The 18,310-nt window shown below is 37.6% G+C and overlaps 1 protein-coding gene across 17 annotated transcripts in view; it reads right to left on the bottom strand.

Annotated features, from left to right (window-relative positions):
- The window catches only part of TRIP12 (thyroid hormone receptor interactor 12), a 173,116-nt gene that overhangs the window by 81,190 nt on the left and 73,616 nt on the right, over nt 1-18,310 (bottom strand). The window lies entirely within an intron of this gene.

Here is an 18,310-nt window from a genome sequence, read left to right as displayed (position 1 = left end):
CAAGACTTCCATTACTTGGATTGAATGTGACAATTAAGTTAAAGTTCAAAATTCTAATCAGTTGACCTCTATAACACATAAGCATGAATACTTAAAAATACAGATAATTGACCTTCTATCTGCCCACCCAAGAGCTAGAAGAGATTTTATACATAAGATTAAAATCTTCATTTTATAATTTATCACTTCATCAAAAATTACCTAAGATTCACAGCTTAATTTTAAAAACAAAATATAATGGTATAAATGCTTGACTTGACTTTCAATTTTTCCATTACAAATGTCCCTACAGGTTCTAGTGAGTGAATTTCAGTACAAGGTAAATCAATGCCTTGGACCCCAGACAAAGGGGTTATTTAAGAAAATTAAGTTTCACCCTACGCTAGTCTCACAGCACAGAGTGCAAAAGACATCATTGCTATACAGGAAGTAGGGACAATTAATGCACTCTGAAAGTTTTTCCTAAGTACACTGAATCCAAGGTGTTTCTGTTGTATTTTAAAACCAAAAATGATCTGGTCTGAACCCTTTTCAGATCAGAAAATGGAGAAAGCTCTCAAATCAAAGAAATAAAAAGTCTTACCCTTCATTAAAAAAAAAAAATCTCCTTGAAGTAGTAGAACCAAACTTACTGAATACTTTTGATTCTACATTCACATCCCAGGCATCAAAATTCTTTCACTCACAACAAAAGCTCACGAAAGGCAATATTTGGGTCTCATTTCAAGAAACGCTTATATAGCAACAAACTGTCCTCACTTCACAATGATAACATGTGAAAAATATACTACTATTTTGGAATGAAATGAAAATCAAATTTAAGAATCCATCCATTCTACCCAAAATGTACTTGGATCCCTATTAATAATGCAGACCAGAAATAAGTATATTTTGATACCAGTATGCATGTAGAAAACTAGGTAGGTCATAAGGACAAGTTATTACTGTACAAAATGTAAATGCTGCAAATGTATTTCAGCTTCTCCTTTACAGGAATACTGGCATATACTGACACCAACCTTCACATTTTGCAAATAAGTCATGCCCCACCAAGAAAAAGCACATACCTGGCTGGTATCATACTTCCAACCCCCATTTAGGATACACAAGCTTACCTCATACCTCACTCAATTCCTTCCTCCACTCAGTCCTTCCTTGGGACTAGGCTGAAAACATGCAGAAGAGAGTAGGGGAAGGGAGCAGAAAAACTGTGAAGGGGTTAGTTAGAAGCTGTGAGACAAAACCAGCAATGGTGTATATTTAATGATTTCTGTTAAATGGGTACAAGGAAGAAACAGAATGATTAGGAAAGGAAGATGGAATGGAATAAAAAAAATTTAAAAGGAACCAATCAGTTTACACTTTAAAGATGTTATACACAATTTTTCTCTCTTTGTCCCAAAGGGAGATCATACCTTAACATTAAAAAAAAAAGTTAGTAAAAACAAGGGGAATAGTTGATGAATCAATACCAAACGAGTGTTTATTCTCTAAGTCAAATATGTTGAATGATCCCTCTAAAATCCTCATTTATTTCCAACTCTGCAATTTGACTTGTTTATAATAAAAATAAATATCTCTATACACATAACATATAAACAAAAAATAATGTCTAAAATTCATATGGCTGATCTAACTTTATTCTAACTTCATTTTAACAGGACGATGCATTATCATTCATTGCATTAATAAAAGCCCAGAAAAAGAGCTAATGAGGCTTGAAACTCATAGAGGTTGTGTCAAAACTTAGAGTAATGAAGACCACTACCTGCACATCAAGAAAGGAAAGTGATTCTAGTCTATGCCACATGTAACACTAAGCAAACTGACTTCAGTCTCTTGAACTCCAGTTTTCTCATCTATAAAATTAAGGACCCTGAACAACACGATCTGAGGTCCCTTACGCTTTTAACATTTACATTAAAGTCCTAACATTATATGTAAACTTTTGGAACCACTTCAATCAACATCCAGTGCTGGCCCCAGAGGATAAGGACAAAAGAAAACACTACTCTCCCATTTCTTTATTTTGCCCTTAATGTTAAGCCAAAACTCAATCACATTGAAATTTTGCACCCAATTCAAAGTTATTGTTAAATGAACATTTGTTTATATATTTTCTCCCCTTTAGGGACAGCGAGACCCTCTTGAGAGGAGCTAATCAAACAAAAGCCAGAGAATCTCTTCATTTAAGTGACAGAAGTGACAGAAGAATCACAAAGGGTTTAAACTGAATTGAGGAGGGTGAGGACAGGGAAGAAATACAGGTTAAGAGTGGTGGCAACATGACATTTATTTATCCAAAAATCCAACTATGATCTTTAGCTGAAAAACAAACCCCACAGACCTGACAGAGATGATGGGGAAGAGTGTTCCAGGCACAGAGGACAGTGAGTTGGGAACCTGGGTGACAGCCTTGAGTGTAATGTCCATCACAGAAAGTGTGACATGGATAAAGATCCAGCAGAGGAGACAGTGGTCCAACAGGTAAGAGAAGAAGCAGGAAAGAGATGTGCCATGACAACCCAACAAGAATATCAAGGAGAAGAGAATTATAGAAAGCTCAAGGAGGAGGAAACTAGAGAAAGGGCCATTATATTTGGAAATTCAGAAATCATTACTAAACTTTGTAGAGTGAAATTTGGTTGAATGATGAGTACAGAAAGCTGCAAAGAGTTAAGAAGGAAGTGAAAGGGGAAATGGAAGCACAAATTGTAGAGGGTCTTCTAAAGGACACTGGCCATGAAACGGAGGGAAGGGGAAGGGAGCTAGCAGGGAAGGATGGCAGAACTGTCTGAACACAGGGAGAAATTTGTAGGTAGTAAAGAAGCAGGAGACAATGATAGCAACAACTACTATGATTACGTGCTAGGCACTGTACTAAACATTTTTCAGTTATCTCTTCCGATGCTCAGAACAACCCTGGTGCTATTATTATCCCACTTTTCAGATGAGGAAACTGAGTCAAATAAGGATTAAGTGACTTTTCTAGGGTCACACAAGTAATAAGGTTTGAGGCTGCCCTTGAATTCAAGTCCTCCTGACTCTAGGTCCAGCACTCTACCCACTATGCAACTGAGATGCCCCAGAGATCAAAGATTAGTGAAAAATAGGTTTAATAGAGGGGGGCAGTTTTGCTAGAGAAGATGGGAAGTAATGGGATCCTTTACGCACAGAGGTTGGGATCTGCCTTGACAAGAAGAAATGCACTTCTTTATCTGAAACTTCCTAAAGGGAAGAGAGTATCAGAAGGCATCTGAGTGATGCAAGATGAGGAAGAGGGCAGAAGGGGAAGCTCTCTGCAAATGACCCAGATTTCTCAGCTGACAGGGTAGGCCATAGGCAGTTTGAGGAAGGAAGAAAAGTAGAAGAATCATTCAGATGAGTGGGATAGTCTACCAATCAGGGAAGTGCAAAAGGATTGCCTTGCAGCAATGAGGGCCCAATTGAGAACATATAACGAACCTGTATTGGACTCAGCATAGTTTCATAACTTTCAGAACATGAGTAGGCATGAATGCAGAGTATAATGAAAATAAACTAAGGCTGGGGTTTAGCAAGGCAAACTCTTCATCTGAGAGGATAGTGTAGAGTTGAACTGATTCACAAAGGGTAAAAGGTAGGGAAGGGAAGAGTGTAGTTAGTGCAGAGGTGATGATGTGGGAAAGAACGGAGGTGTCAAGAGACTGGAGGTCATGGCATGGATAAAGAAAAAACTTTAGGGTTGTAAGGCAGAGGGAGAAGATGAATTATGACCAGATAAAGGAACTTCAGAGTTAATGAATAATGTGGATAGAATATGAGGCTTGAAAAGCTACCTGGAGAAGCTTATAGCTAATCCTAGGGGCAAAAGGGAGCCACCAGAATTTACCGACATTTAGGAAAATCTCTTTGGCATTTAGGAGCAGGATGAATTGGAAAGGAAAGAGATAGGAGGCGACAGTAACAATCTAGAAGAAAAGTAAAGAGTAAAAGGAAGGGAATGAAGATAGGAAAAGGGAAAGAGTGAATACTGAAGAGAATTTTGTTGCAGAGGTGGAAATTACTAGATTTGGCAAATGACTGGGATTATAGAAAATGAGTCAAGGGTAATAAAGAAGTTGTGAGCCTGGGTAACTAGAAATATGGCAGTGTACTCCAAAGAAATAGAAACTTTCAGTGGTGTGATGGGATAAAGACAGTGAATTTTGTTCTAAAGATGCTGAATGTGAAATGCCTCCTGGACATAACCTATTTAGGACTCATTTGTACGGAAATTGCAAATAAACTCATGGGAGTTAGTGAGGTCATCAAATAAAAAAGCAATAATAATAAGCTAGCATTTTAAAGTTCACAAAGCACTTTTGCAAATACTTTCATATTTTATCCTTACCACAACCTGGAAGGTAGGTACTATTATTATCATGCCCATTTTATAGATGAGCAAACTGAGGCATACTGAGTTTAAATGACTTGATCAGTAGCTAAAGGTCTGAAGCCGAATTTGGAACTCAAGTCTTCCCGATCCCAAATCCAATACCTCACCTAACAACCAGGGGAAGAAGAGAGCCAGAACAAAACCTTCCATTCACAATCAGATATTGATTGTAGTATAGATGATGAATCAACAAAGTTGACAGATAAAGAAGAGCCAGACAAGTAGGAGGAGTGCCAAGGGAATAGTGAAATTCAAATTCAGACAACAAAGTGTGGGTCAACAACTATCAACAACTACAGAAAGATCAAAACAGATTAGGATTAAGAAAAGGCCAGTACACTTGAGGATTAAGAGATTATTGGTAGCCCAGGAGATATTTTAAATTGAGTGAAAGGGGAAAAAAGAATTAACTTGCAGGATTTTTGTTCATTGCTTTTCAAAACTATTGGCTGCCTAAAACCATTATTTCTAATTACACACAGGCACACACAGACACACACACAGTTTCCCAGTTACTTCAGGAATAAAGGAAGGATGCCCTATCTTTCCGCTGTCATTTGACAGGCGTTTCAGAAATGCTAGGTTTAGCAATTTCTAAAAACCTGGATGGAACTGTGCTGTCTTTGGTGAAGAAAACAAAATTATAAATTAATAATATTGTCGAAGAAAAACACCTTAAGAGCTTGGATGAACACAATGAAGAGCCAAAATTCCATAGCACTCATGATGAAATAAATATACATCTCCAGCAGAAAGATCAAGAGTTTAGATGGACATTAAAAAAGAAACAACCCACGGCCAATTAAGGATTTTTTTTTTGACTGTACATACATGTTTGTGAAGAGTTTTGTTTTTCTTTGCAGGGGATGGGGTAGGGTGTTGGAAGACTGCAGGCCCCATAGGATGTAAGGGAAAAAGCAAATTTTCACTGGGAGGGAGGAGGGCAGGCAGGAAACTGGCCACTACCAAAGTAGACAGGCACCTATCCTCTGCTCTTCATCTTAAACAAGGAGAGGATGGTGGTAGAACAGGAGACTGAGAGGTTATGTAAAGAAAGAAAACTAGAGAAAGAAAAACTAAGAAAATCAGAAAACTAGAGGGCAAAATTATTTCTGTACACAGAAGGCTTCCTTGGAAACTGTTGAGAATCAACAAAGAAATGAGTTGAGAGGATTAACAGCTTCCAGCAGAGGAATAGAATGCAAAATTAGGCACTAAAATTACCACCTCTATATATTAAGAAAAGTAAGGAGGAAATAACCAAAAGAAAAATTCCATTTAAAGTTACCACGAAATGCATTAAATCTTACCAGAAGTTATTTATACAATTGCCTAAGTATTTGCCAAAATAAAGGACGGCCTAAGTTCATGACTAGGCCACATCAATATAATAAAAATTGTGTAAAATCAATAGATGAGATGGGGATACTTTATGGAAAAAGATAAAGTAACAAAAGTCATATAGATACAAAGTCAAGAAATTAAATGAAAATAAAAGGGGAAGAGGAGGAGGGGAATGAAAGAAGTCTGTCATTACTTATACTGTGAATAACACAATAAAACAATGACAAAAATTATTTGGTATTAGTTTAAAAAACTGAAAAGTATATATATATATATGAAAAGTATGTATGTGGAATAGATAAGAACTTGAAACAACCAGGTGATAAACAATGAATTGGACAGGTTCTTATTATTTGTCAAAAAATACTGCAAAACAGGGTAAAAAAATACATTTTGACAAGTATCTTACCACAGCACAAATATGCTAAATTCCAAATGGGTAGCCTGAACGCAAAAGCCCTTTTTTTCAAGCAGAAGAGAATAGAATGGCATCTTTTACAAGCATAATTAGAGGAAACATAAGCAAATAAAACATACAAGGAGAACTTACTTATGTAAAATGAAAAGGCTTTTGCATGAATGAGCAACTATAGACTAAAATTTGCACTAAACATCCTAGGATCCCTACTTTAAAAAAAAATTGACACCCACAACCTATAGTAAATTGAAAAATTTTAAGACTCAAACTCATTACCCAAAAGAAAGCAAATGAACAAAGTTTTCAAACGAAAAACAAAGGTATACTAATAACAGAAAACAATGGCCCAAATCACTAATGGAAATGCAAATTAAAACAACTCTGAGATATCACTACATACCCATCAAATGAGCAAATATGATAAAATATGGAAGTATTCAATGCTAGAGGGGCTGAGGGAAAATAGGTACATTAATAAACTACCAGTATGGGAATGAACAGGTCTAACTATTCTGAAAATAATATCAAATTATATGGGATAAAAGGTTCCAAAAAGGTTACATCCAAACCTCCTGAGGGTACCACTAACCTTCCAGACTCCCAAGTGCACAACTTTTTTGTTATTAACCTGCTCCTTCTTCTCTGTCACTGCATGTATCCATCCAGTTGTCTGATCTTGTCATTTCTGCCTCACTTCTCTCCTGTCCCTCTCTCACCACAGCTTAGGACCTCATCATCTCTCATCTGAACCGTCACAATAACTTTGATTGGTCTCCTTGGCCTCAAGTCTCACTTGATTCCAATTTAGCCTCTACACAGCTGCCAAAGTGGTCAATTCTCTCCCTTACTCCTCCAGGGGCTCCCTATTATCTCAAGAGTACAATATTACCTCCTACATCTGGTATTTAAAGCCCTTCACAAGCTGAACATAATCACCCTATACAATTACTGTTATTCTCCTTTCCACACAGAATAACTGACCTTCTTGCCGTTCCTTCATTTCCCGTATCTGGGCTTTGCAATGGCTGTCCTCAATGCTTGGAATGTCCTCCCTCCTCACCTCTGCCTCTTAGAATCCCTCATTTCCTTCAAGATTCAGCTAAAGCACAACTTTCTACATGAATCTTTTTCTCATATCCCAAATGTTAGTTGCTCCCTCCCTCTCCAAATTCTCTTATGTTTATTTTGCATATGTTGGAGGTAGAATATATACTGGAAAAACAACTGGGTCTGGAGTCAGAGAACATGGGTTCAAATTTTACCTACGACTCCTGCTCCCTGTTCAACTCTGGGCAAACCACCTAACTTCCCTGGGCCTCATTTCCTCATGTATAAAATGAAAGTATAAGACTAGATGACACTATGAACATATTCTACATACGCACACATGTAAAGACAGAGGTATGTTGCCTTTCCTTGCCTCATACTCCAACAACAACCAAAAAAAAAAACTTACAAGATTTACTGAGAGCTCCCTCTTCTCCTCTTCACATCATTCAGACATCTTCCCCTACTATTTCCTCCTCCTTTCTCCGTGTCCCTTCTTGACAAAGCCAACTTCTCTACAGATGCCCTTAACCAGTCAATTAATCAATAATTCTAACTTTTCTAGCAAATTCCGCTCCATACTCCCCATTCTCTCCTCTTCAATCTTTCCCTATGCACTGACTCCTCCCCAGAGGCCTACAAATTCATCTTAACGTTCCCACCAGCTTGTCTTGCAGCTTTCCCTCTCCCCTCGTGGCTAACTCCTTGAGAAAGCCACACACCTTCAGTGCCTCTCCTTCCTCGCCTCTGGAAACCCTCTGTAATCTACTTTATGATCCCATTATTCAAATTGAGTTGTTTTCTACAAAGTTACCAATGATCTCTCAATACCCAAAATCCTCCAAAACTGTTTACACTGTTAATCTCCTCTCCCTTTTTTCTTCCTGCCCTTCCTCTCCACCCCACCCCGCAACTAGGCTTCTATTATACTCCCATTTACCTGGCTACCTCTCCCACCACTGCTTATATACCTCTGCTGATTTTTCACCCATGGGACCCCTTCATCACATCTTCTCTAGACTACTGCAATAGCCTTTTTGTCTTCTTGCCTAAAGGGTTTCCCCAATCCAATCTATTCTCCACTCAGCTACCAAAGTGACTGGCTCTCCTAAAGTGTCGGTATGACCATGTCACCCCTCATCAGTGAGTTCCAGTGGCTCCCTATTACCTCCAGGATCTAGATAAACTTTTTAAAAAAACATTTAATAGTCTTCAAAACCCTAACTCCTCCATACATTCCTCATTCCAGCAAGACAACAGTCCAATGACCATTCCCATATCTTCATACTCACTGTCCCTCGTGCCCGGAATACTCTACCCCATCATCTGACTTCAGTTTAGCCTTAACTTCCTTTCAAGTCTCCATTCCAATCCTATCTACTCCAAGAGGTCTCCTCTCAATATTCCTTCCATCTCCTCTGTTCTCTCTCCACTATTTACATAGTTTACACGCTATGCTGTCTCCCTTTTAGAAAGCTTCTTAATGGCAAAGGCTATATTTGTGCCTTTTTTTTTTTGGTATCCCTTAGTAAATGTCTAATAATTGCTCACTGACTGATGAAATGTAAGTTCTCTAGAGGTAGGTAGTGTAGAGTTTTTTTCTTTGTAATTCCAGCACTTAACACATGTCTGGCATTCAGCTGGCTCTTAAAATATGTTTATTGATTTGGGTATAATACAAGGTCAGTATTGAAAAAAGTTCCATAGACATTAATATATTCATAGCAATGTTGACTGGAGGAACAAAAAAGCTGGAAAATTCAGTGTCCATCAATGAGAACAAACTGTGGAAAGTGAATCTAAAGGAATACTGCTGTTCTCTAAAGAACATGGAATATAAAGAATTCAGAGAAACATGAGGGTAGTGTATGAACTGAGTAATAAGCAAAAGAACAATAACCTCAATGACCATAATCACAGAACTGAAGATGAACAGGATTCAGCTCAAACAGAAAAGAGGATGCTCATTGACATTACTAGACACTAATTTACAACAAAGTAACTATTTGTTGTCAGTACTTCCTTCCTGTTAAGAAATGGTAAAATCTAAGAGCAGAAAGTTTTATGTTGACAGTCACAATCACTCATTTGTTTAACTGACTTTAAAAATAAGGAACTACGAGAGGGATTCATTTAATGAAAAGTGACCATTGTATCAAAAGTTACCAATAAAAAATCTCAGTGTTGCTTTTCCCTTCTACTCCATATTTTTTTTAATTAATTTATCTGTCACTAATGATGTCCAAGGTTAAAATAAGTTACTTGCACCTCCATATGGTTTCCTTACCATTAACCAAAAAATTCAATTCACCTGGATATTTCACCCTTCACCCCAGTCAGTTAAGTGAGGCATTATTTTGAATTTATTTTAAAGAATATTAGTATAAAAAGGGTAAGGATCAGATTATGGACAGCCTTGAAAAAGCTAGGCAATAATTTGGATTTCACAGAATCACAGACCTTCAGAGCTGGAAAAGACCTCAATTCCAATCATAACCAGCCCAACCCATAACTTCCTTAAACCCCTCTCTATCATACCCAACAAGGGATCATTAATCAAGCTTCTGTGTTTGAAGAATTCCAACAAAGCATAACCCACTACCACCTAAAGCAGCCCATTCCACTTCTGGCCAGCTGTAAATGTTACACATTTTTCCTGACTGTTAAATACATCAGCAAAACTATAATCTCAGTGACATGAGAGTTCCTCCAATAATGCACATCACAATCCACCCATGTCTGTCCCAAGTTTGCTTTTAATTTGCCTCTTTCAAGCTTCCACTCATTGCTCCTAATTCTGTCCTGTGGAACCAAACTGAACAAGTCTAACGCTTCTTCCTTATGAGTGTCCTTCAGATACTTGAAAGCAGGTGTCATGCAAGTCTTTCCCAAGTTACTTCTTCAGGCTCAACATCCTCACACTTCCTTCAACCAAATTTCATGACAAGATCTCCAGTTCCTCACTAGTGAAAATTACAACTTAAATACAAATTCTTGCTTGTCAATCTCCTGCACCTTTTGAAGAAAAAAAATTACAAATAAGGTAGGCAAATTGAAAAGGTATTAGCTGTTCCAGAGTAGAGAGTTAAAGTCCTCCATCAATGAAATAACCATTCATTCTTTGTGGGCTGGCTTGTGAACTGTTTTCCTAACACTTAAACTTTTTAAATCCCTTTCTATACACATAATATATTTTGATGAAATAATGGTACTTCTGTTTTGACCATATTGGTCTTTACCCAAATGCTTTTCAGCACTGTGCTTACCCCCTCTATTTGCTGGTTTTCCTGTAAGAGCACATATCTTTTTTAAATATAAAATGCTACCTTACCCTCTTTCTCACCCCACCTTATTCTTCTTGCGTGCGAGCGCGTGCGTACACACACACACACACACACACATGCACACACGGTGCAACACCCCAGGGCCACCTTCCAATTACATGTCTTGGTCTTCCAATTATCAGTGATCCCTAGAAGTTCATCAAATTTGACTCTCTGCATTATAATTTCTAGTTCATCTTGCTTCAGTTTTATTTACATATACATATTTAACACATTTTCTCTCAGAGAAAATCTGGAGCAGGTAGGAGACAATGTACACCACCCCAGACTCCCCAGTGCAGAGACATACTGAATTCTCAATAGTACTGGTATTCTCCTTCCACATGTGGAAGAGGAAAAGCAATAGTGAGAAAGGCCTTTCCATGGAGCACTAAAGTGCATGTTTTCATTTCTTCTCAGTCTGTTTACCTGTCACTGCACATTACCTCCATCTTCCAGTTAGTAACCTCTTTCACACCTCCCTGCTTTTATATTACCATATTTCCCCATGTAAAGATGCACCTTTTTTGGAAAAATTTGGGGTCTAAAAACTGGGCGTGTCTTATACAGTGGCTGTAGATTTTTTTTCCTTGCATTTCCTGCTTTTTTGCGCTTGTTGTTTTTGCACTCATTGTTTCGCATTTGTTACCGGTATATTAGGTTATGTTTTGCCACGTTCTGCCCAGAAATGGCTCAGGAAAGATTTTTGTATGGTGCTGAATTCAAGTTAAAAGTGATCCAGTTTGCAAAAGTGAATGATAGTGTTGCTGAAAGTAAGTTTGGTCCTCCTCCGAATGAGAAAACATATCCAGGACTGGCTACGGGAAGAAGAAACCCTACTGAAAACACCATGGCAGAAGAAGGCCATGAGAGGAAAGTCAGCCAAATGGCCTGATTTAGAGAGGGAAATTGAAGACATGGATTGAAGAGCAAAGGGTAATTGGAATTCCTCTGTACACATGGTTCAGCATGAGGCAAGAAGAATTGCTGATGATAAAAAAGAAGTTAGTGATTTCAAAGGAGGACACAACTGGTGCTTCAGGTTCATGAAATGGAATGGATTCAGCATGTGTACACTCATCAGACTTGCCCAAAAGATGCCTGAAAGCTATGAGCAGAAGGTCCTTGAATTTCATTGTATTATTGTGTGAATTTTATATGATGAATAAAACTTGAGTTGAATAACTTGATGCAATACTTTTTTTTTTCAAATTTCAGGCCCCAAAATTAAGGTCCATCTTACACATGGGAGCATCTTATACATGGGGAAATACGATACTATGCTCAGTCACATTCCTATTCCTACACATTCTCCCTTCTGGCCAATAATACCTAATAAAAACAAGCATATTATGCATTTCACATTTCAAGCTCCTAGAAAGTAGCATCTTTAATGTTTATACTTAGAAAAATAAGAACAATGAAAAATAGCAGTATAAATAATAAGCAATAAACACAGGCTAATTTGCAAATCTATTCGCATGCCTTATAAATAACACTATTCAGTATAGGACTATATACAATTTTCCACCTCAGATCCTACCAAAGGGTTTCAGAATAAATATCAGCATTCTATCATCAACAATCTTACCTATAAATAAGATATGTAACAGAGCTAAACCTCGTAACATGGTTTGTTCATAAGCTATTGTTACAACAATGGCCAGTAGAAGCTATTTCCAGATAACAGCTCTTTGTGGCGAAAAAGTTTAAGCTTTACTAACGGTACTTACAAACAGGTATCCTTAATACACACTATTATTTCAAAGTTTCATGTAATTACCCTTCCTCAAAACCTGTAGAATACATAGAATTTCCTTCACATAGTCAAAGCGATACAAAGTGATGAGCATAATTACACATCCCAAATCTGAGTAGTTAACCCTCAATTATACACATGCCTCAAGAATCATTCCCTACTATAAAGCTGCTAAAAATATCTTCCAAGATTCAGGCCTCTGTGCTAAACTCTATAAAAGGAAACACTGTTAGAAGGGTAGACCAATGGCTTTAACAGCAATAGCTAAACAGTCACCCCAAGAAACATTAGATTCCCTGCACACAGTTCCCCATATTAAGCAAGGAATCAGGAACATAATTCGAAGCCCACTATAAAAAAGTAAGTTCTATTAGCACTTTACAACATGGTGTCAAACTAGAAAGGGATTCCTACAGCCATATTAGCTTCAAAAAGCCATAAATTAACAATTTCTATGTTGTACTATATTTTAAATTATATTGTTAAAACTTTCCTAATTACATTTTAATCTGGTTTGGACTGCCCCCGTGATCATAACATTTCTACTTAAAAACATTTACTTAATAGTATTCAGTGACACATATTCACAGATACTTCAATAGTCAATAGCCAGGCACTGTTGTAAGCCTGATTATGTCAAGATTTACAAAGCTGGGAGAATGAAAGGATGGAAGACCTTTGTCAGAAACAGGATATTTGAAAGGAAGGCTTAGGGCAAAATATAGAGGTTACGATACCTTCTAGGACATCCAGTATGAAATATCCAACTGGCAACTGGTGCTGTGGGCCTGAAGCTCAAGGGGCTGGATAGATGAATAGATTGGGGGGATGATCAGCGGAGAGATGATAGTTAAGCCCATGGGAGTTAGTGCCAGAGACAGAACCCTGGGAAACACCCAAGTTAGAGGACATGATACTGATGATAAATCAGCAAAGACAGAAAGAGCAGTAAGATATGTAGGAGGAAAAGTACGAGAGGGCAATGCCATGAAAACCCAGATAGAGAATTCAGGAGAGGCTGATGGTCAACAGTGTTAAATGCAGTAGAAAGGTCAAAAAGGATGAATATTGAGAGAAGCCAGTCAGATTTTGCAATTAAGAAGTCACTGGCAAATCTGTAGAAGTAAGTTTCATTTAAATGGTAAAATTGGAAACCAGATTGCAAAGGGTTAAGGAGTGGAGAGGACAGACAGCTTTTCAAGAAGTTTGCCTGAGAAAAGTGAGGAAAGACATATGGAAGATAGCTATATGGAATGTAAGGAGTTAGAGAAGGTTTCTAAAGAATGGGAGAGAACTTGGTCATGTTTGAAAACAGTAGGGAAGAAACTAGTTGACAGAGAAATCCTGAAGATTTGAAAGAATGGGAAATGAATGAGGATACAAGCTGCTGGGGAAGGTGGAAGGGAATGGGATCAAGTGTACATGGAGTTGGGGTTGGACTTGAGGAGGATAGCCTTCTCTTTGTTGGAGAATAAAGGAAAATACAAGAAAGTGGGAGATGATTTCAAGGAGTTCTAAGATGAAAACAATTGGAAATATTGTCTCACATCAATTTTTTTTTACTTTAAAAAAAAGTTAATACTTCACCTAATTGTATATAATCATGAATAACTAATAACTAGGAAAAACAATTTCTTGGCTGCAGATTCCTGAACTGTAAAATGATAAAATTAATCTATCTGATACCCAAGGTCACTTCTTACTTCTGTTCTGTTTTCCCTTTACCCACATTTTTGTATGTTCCTATTGAGTCTGTTCCCCTACATAAATTAAACATTCACTGTGAAGTGCCATGTAAACTTGTTTAATGAACCAGTACAGGTTCAATATATATTTGGAAGGGAATGTTTTAAAAAGTAATGTTTGTAGTTTTGTTTTGTTTTTTAGTAATGGGAAAATAATTTCAGCTCTTAAAATTAAAACAGCTTGATAAATACTATTCTCCAAGATGAGATATGTTCTAATCTAATGTCATTAGGAAGGAAAAAAATGTATTACAAATCTCTTTAAAAGGCAAAAACAAAAGTTAAGAATCTATCAAATAACAGAGGAGGGAAAGGAAGGGAATAAGCTATGTATGAATATGTAGCATCGGCCATGAACCAGGTACTGTTAAGCACTTTCCAGTACCTCATTTGATCCTCATAACAATCCTGCTAAGTAGGCACTGTTAATATCCCCACTTTACAATTAAGGAAACAGAGGTTAAATCACTTGCCCAGAATCACATAGCAAGTTAAGAGTATAAGTCAGTATCTGAACTCAGGCCTTCCTATCTCCAGGCCCAGGCCTCTACCTCCTGTGCCACAAGTTGGGTCTATAGAACACAGACTGAGGACTAAATAGAGTAAACAAGCTCAAAAAGACTAAAGACAAACTAACACAAGACAAAACCCAAAGAACACCAGGCTTTAAGTATGAATGATGAACCAAGAGCTAAAAGAGGAAAGGATGTAGGATGTTTCCTTCCTCAATAAAATGAAAAATAAGAAGGAAAATAGAACCAGGTACAATCAGCTAAAGATTAGAGTAGAAAAATATATGCAAGAATAATCTCTATGAAGCTATGTGAAAAAAGATTAATGCTTAAAAAAAAAACTATGTAAACACTTCATAACTCTGAGTCCCCTCATCACTGATGAGTTTACATGCTCAAAGCAAAGAGTTCTGAAGATGTTTTTCTGTATATGCCTTAGAACTAAGATAATGGGGAAAGGTGATGGAATCATGTTCACCAAAGAGTCAAAACTTCCCCTAATTACCTAGCCCTGGGTAAATCAGAATGTCCCTAGCAGCAATGGTAAACTCAACTGAACAGGAAGACTCCTCCCACCAGCTGCTCCTGTAGTTCTCAGACTATCAGGAGGGACAGCTAGGTGGCTCAGTGAGTAGAGCACCGGCCCTGAAGTCAGGAGGACTTGAGTTCAAATCCAACCTCAGACACCTGACACACTACTTGTGTGACTTTGGGCAAGTCACTTAACCCCAATTGCCCTGCCTTCCTCCCTGCAAAAAAAAAAAAATTAAAAAAGACTATGAAGAGACTTGAAAGTTATAACGTGAAACCCTAGAAAACTCTAAATCCTATGCTGTTTAATTGCACTAGGGGCTATGTTAATGTGAGGTGAAAGAAGACAACAGAAATGAACTCTGCATTTTCATGCATTACCTAAATATCAGATCCATTATTTTCCTTATGGTCTTCCAAAATCTCAAGCTTTTTCCCTCACAATTCCAGGCACCAATCATTGGATGCACAAAAAAAGGAGACCCCATCAACAGGGGGATGGTGCTAGCAAACTATGACACATGAATGTACCATGAAACAATGAACAGGAGGGATTCATAGAGATTCAGGAAGACTTATCAACTGATATAGAATGAAGTGAATGGCTTATAGGTCATGTGACTGGCAACATGGAAGATTAGTCACTCTAAAACTATCCAGCTCCCTATTCTACCACCTCCCACCACCCAAGGAATTATGTACCAGATACAGAGTGATCACAACTAAATCACAGAAAGCAAAATCTTTGTAAAATAAGAATGAAAAGGCTTATTACTAAGTACAGCATTCCCTCAATGCCCCACTCAGTCTAAAAGAGAAACCCATTATCAGCCTTCTTACAAGGTTCAGTACTAAAGCACAAAGATAAGAGCTTCCAAAACTCCTCCAAGGGGGTAATTGTAAGGGGGAAAGGGAGTAGAGAGAGAAACCAATACAAAGTGAATGTTCGTGAAAATACCAAGGGATTAGGTAATCAGCTCTCTTCTCTTACAGGTTACTCTAGGTAGGACCTAAACAGATAAACCCCAACCCCACCCCCCATCCAGTCCCCTCCCCTGCAAGGCAGCAGAGGCAGCCCAGAAGACTGGGGTTATGGATCTGCTTATGAGCAATGGCAGAGAGACAAATGAGAGTGACTGGGGAAAGAGAAGGGAGAGAGGGCCACCAAAATAAAATGTCTCAATAAAGGCCCAGTGCACATGGTGATAAGCCAGTGGAGAAGATTCTAAAACCATCAAAAATCTGTCTCAAGGAAGAGACAAAGCTCTCCTACCAAACATTATACTATGAAGGTAAATGAACCAATAGAGCCTAATGAAGGGCAGAAAGTTGTTGACTACCCAGGGTCATGGAAATAACAAGAAACTCTATACTGATTCAAAAGGTAAATTCTATAAAAGAAAAACTTAACAATAAACAGAAGTTAGAAATTGGAGCTCTTGCAGCCCAATTAAAAAACATGATTAGGATGATAAAATATTGACCATATGATTGATACCTGTGAAGTGAAAAAGATACTGACAGATGTGGAACACAAAAATATTCTGGTGGAAACAAATACGGCAAAGAGAAGAAAAAGGTCACAATTAAAAAATTAAAAAGCGATTTTAGAGTAAATTAAGTAATTACACAATGACAACAATGTAAACAGGAAAAACAAATAGAAACTTGTCACTGGGTAGATACAATGACAGATAAGTTTAATCCTGGAGAAAAAGGTGAGAAAAAGCGCCTCTCACTCTCCTTTGCAGAAGTAGAGAGCTATGGGAATGGAACACCATATACAACATTACACTGTTAACGTGGTGGTTGATTTTGTTGAAATGACTTTGTTCTCTTTCTTTTAAAAAATTCTTTGTTACTCACTGGGTAGAGATGCCACTTTCCATCTAGACTATCACCACTGCTATTATGGTCAGGCCACAAACCAACATTTCCTTCATTTCTAGAAATCCTCTGCTGCTCCTTCAGTTGCTATGAGAGTTCAGAAGACTAGTTTTTCAGAGCGGAAATAACAGCAATTCCCTTCTCAAAGTAACAATCCCTACACAACTGACAAAATACTGGTGCTTGCCAGAAGCAAAGAATGTGCTAGTCATGCTTGGGGATAGGTCAGTGGGGCTGCAGCATTCTTACTTTTAAGGCCAAATGAACAAATTCAATAATGAACTGGTTGTCCCTCACTCCCCTTAAGTTCATTTTTATATTTACCTTCAGAAATACTCTTTTAGAATCTATGTCCCAGTGTCAAGGAACCAAAAAGAACCCTCAGTTCCTTCTTTTGGCGCTTGCACTCACTCACTCACTCTCTCTCTCCCTCTCTCACACACACACACACACCCTCAATCTCCTCGGATCTCAGTACCCTCAGTATCCCTATAAAACAAGGTCTCTGAGCTCATTCATCAAACCTTAAAATTGTGAATTCCAATTTAAGAAAATAAAAGGAAAACAATAGTTGAACTGAAAATAGCATATAAATAAAGACTTGATCAGATTACTGCAAAAAGATATAAATAGAATGTTAGGCCCTACTCCACCCCAATTAATGGAAACTTGTTGAGCACTGCAACCTAGAGCTCATGAAAGGATGGACTTATCATTTGATCACCACACTAGAATAGTAGACAGGCCTCTTTGGCATTTCATTTGCACACAGCACCCTAACAACTGGTCAAGCTCAAAAGCCAACAAAATCTAAATAAAGGTAAATCTCACCATAAAGGATTAACTCAAACAAACAGAAAAGTAGTTCCTAATTATCAAGAATGTTCATATGCAGCCATTCCTAAGGAAGAAGACTAGTGCTACAGATTAATGTGCACATGTAGGAATATGTTTTAAAGGACAAGCAAGAAGGATGAGAAATAAGTAACAATCTACGAATGACAAAAAATATTTTTCAAAGTTGAATACTGACCAGATATTTGAGCCTAAAAGAGAATATGACATCAAAGGAAAATAGAAGAGTTGTATTTTCAGCATGAGTCAAACATAGACATATTTTTTAAAGTTAGAGCATTAAACAATTCTTACCTATATTTATTTCAAATACAAAAACTAAATACCTGAGCTGGTGAAGAATTATCTACAGCTCAGTTATTTCTAAATAAAAAAGAGTTATCTGTATAATGAAGCAAAGGAAATGACCTGAAAAAACCCCCACTATGAAACAAGACCTAAATTATTCAAGTTTTTGCCTTTACAAACAGCG

This window comes from Trichosurus vulpecula, chromosome 4, assembly GCF_011100635.1.
Source record: "Trichosurus vulpecula isolate mTriVul1 chromosome 4, mTriVul1.pri, whole genome shotgun sequence".
Classification (NCBI taxonomy): domain Eukaryota; kingdom Metazoa; phylum Chordata; class Mammalia; order Diprotodontia; family Phalangeridae; genus Trichosurus; species Trichosurus vulpecula.
The sequence above is the reverse complement of the archived record's forward strand: the minus strand, read 5'-3'. Positions and strand labels throughout refer to the sequence as shown.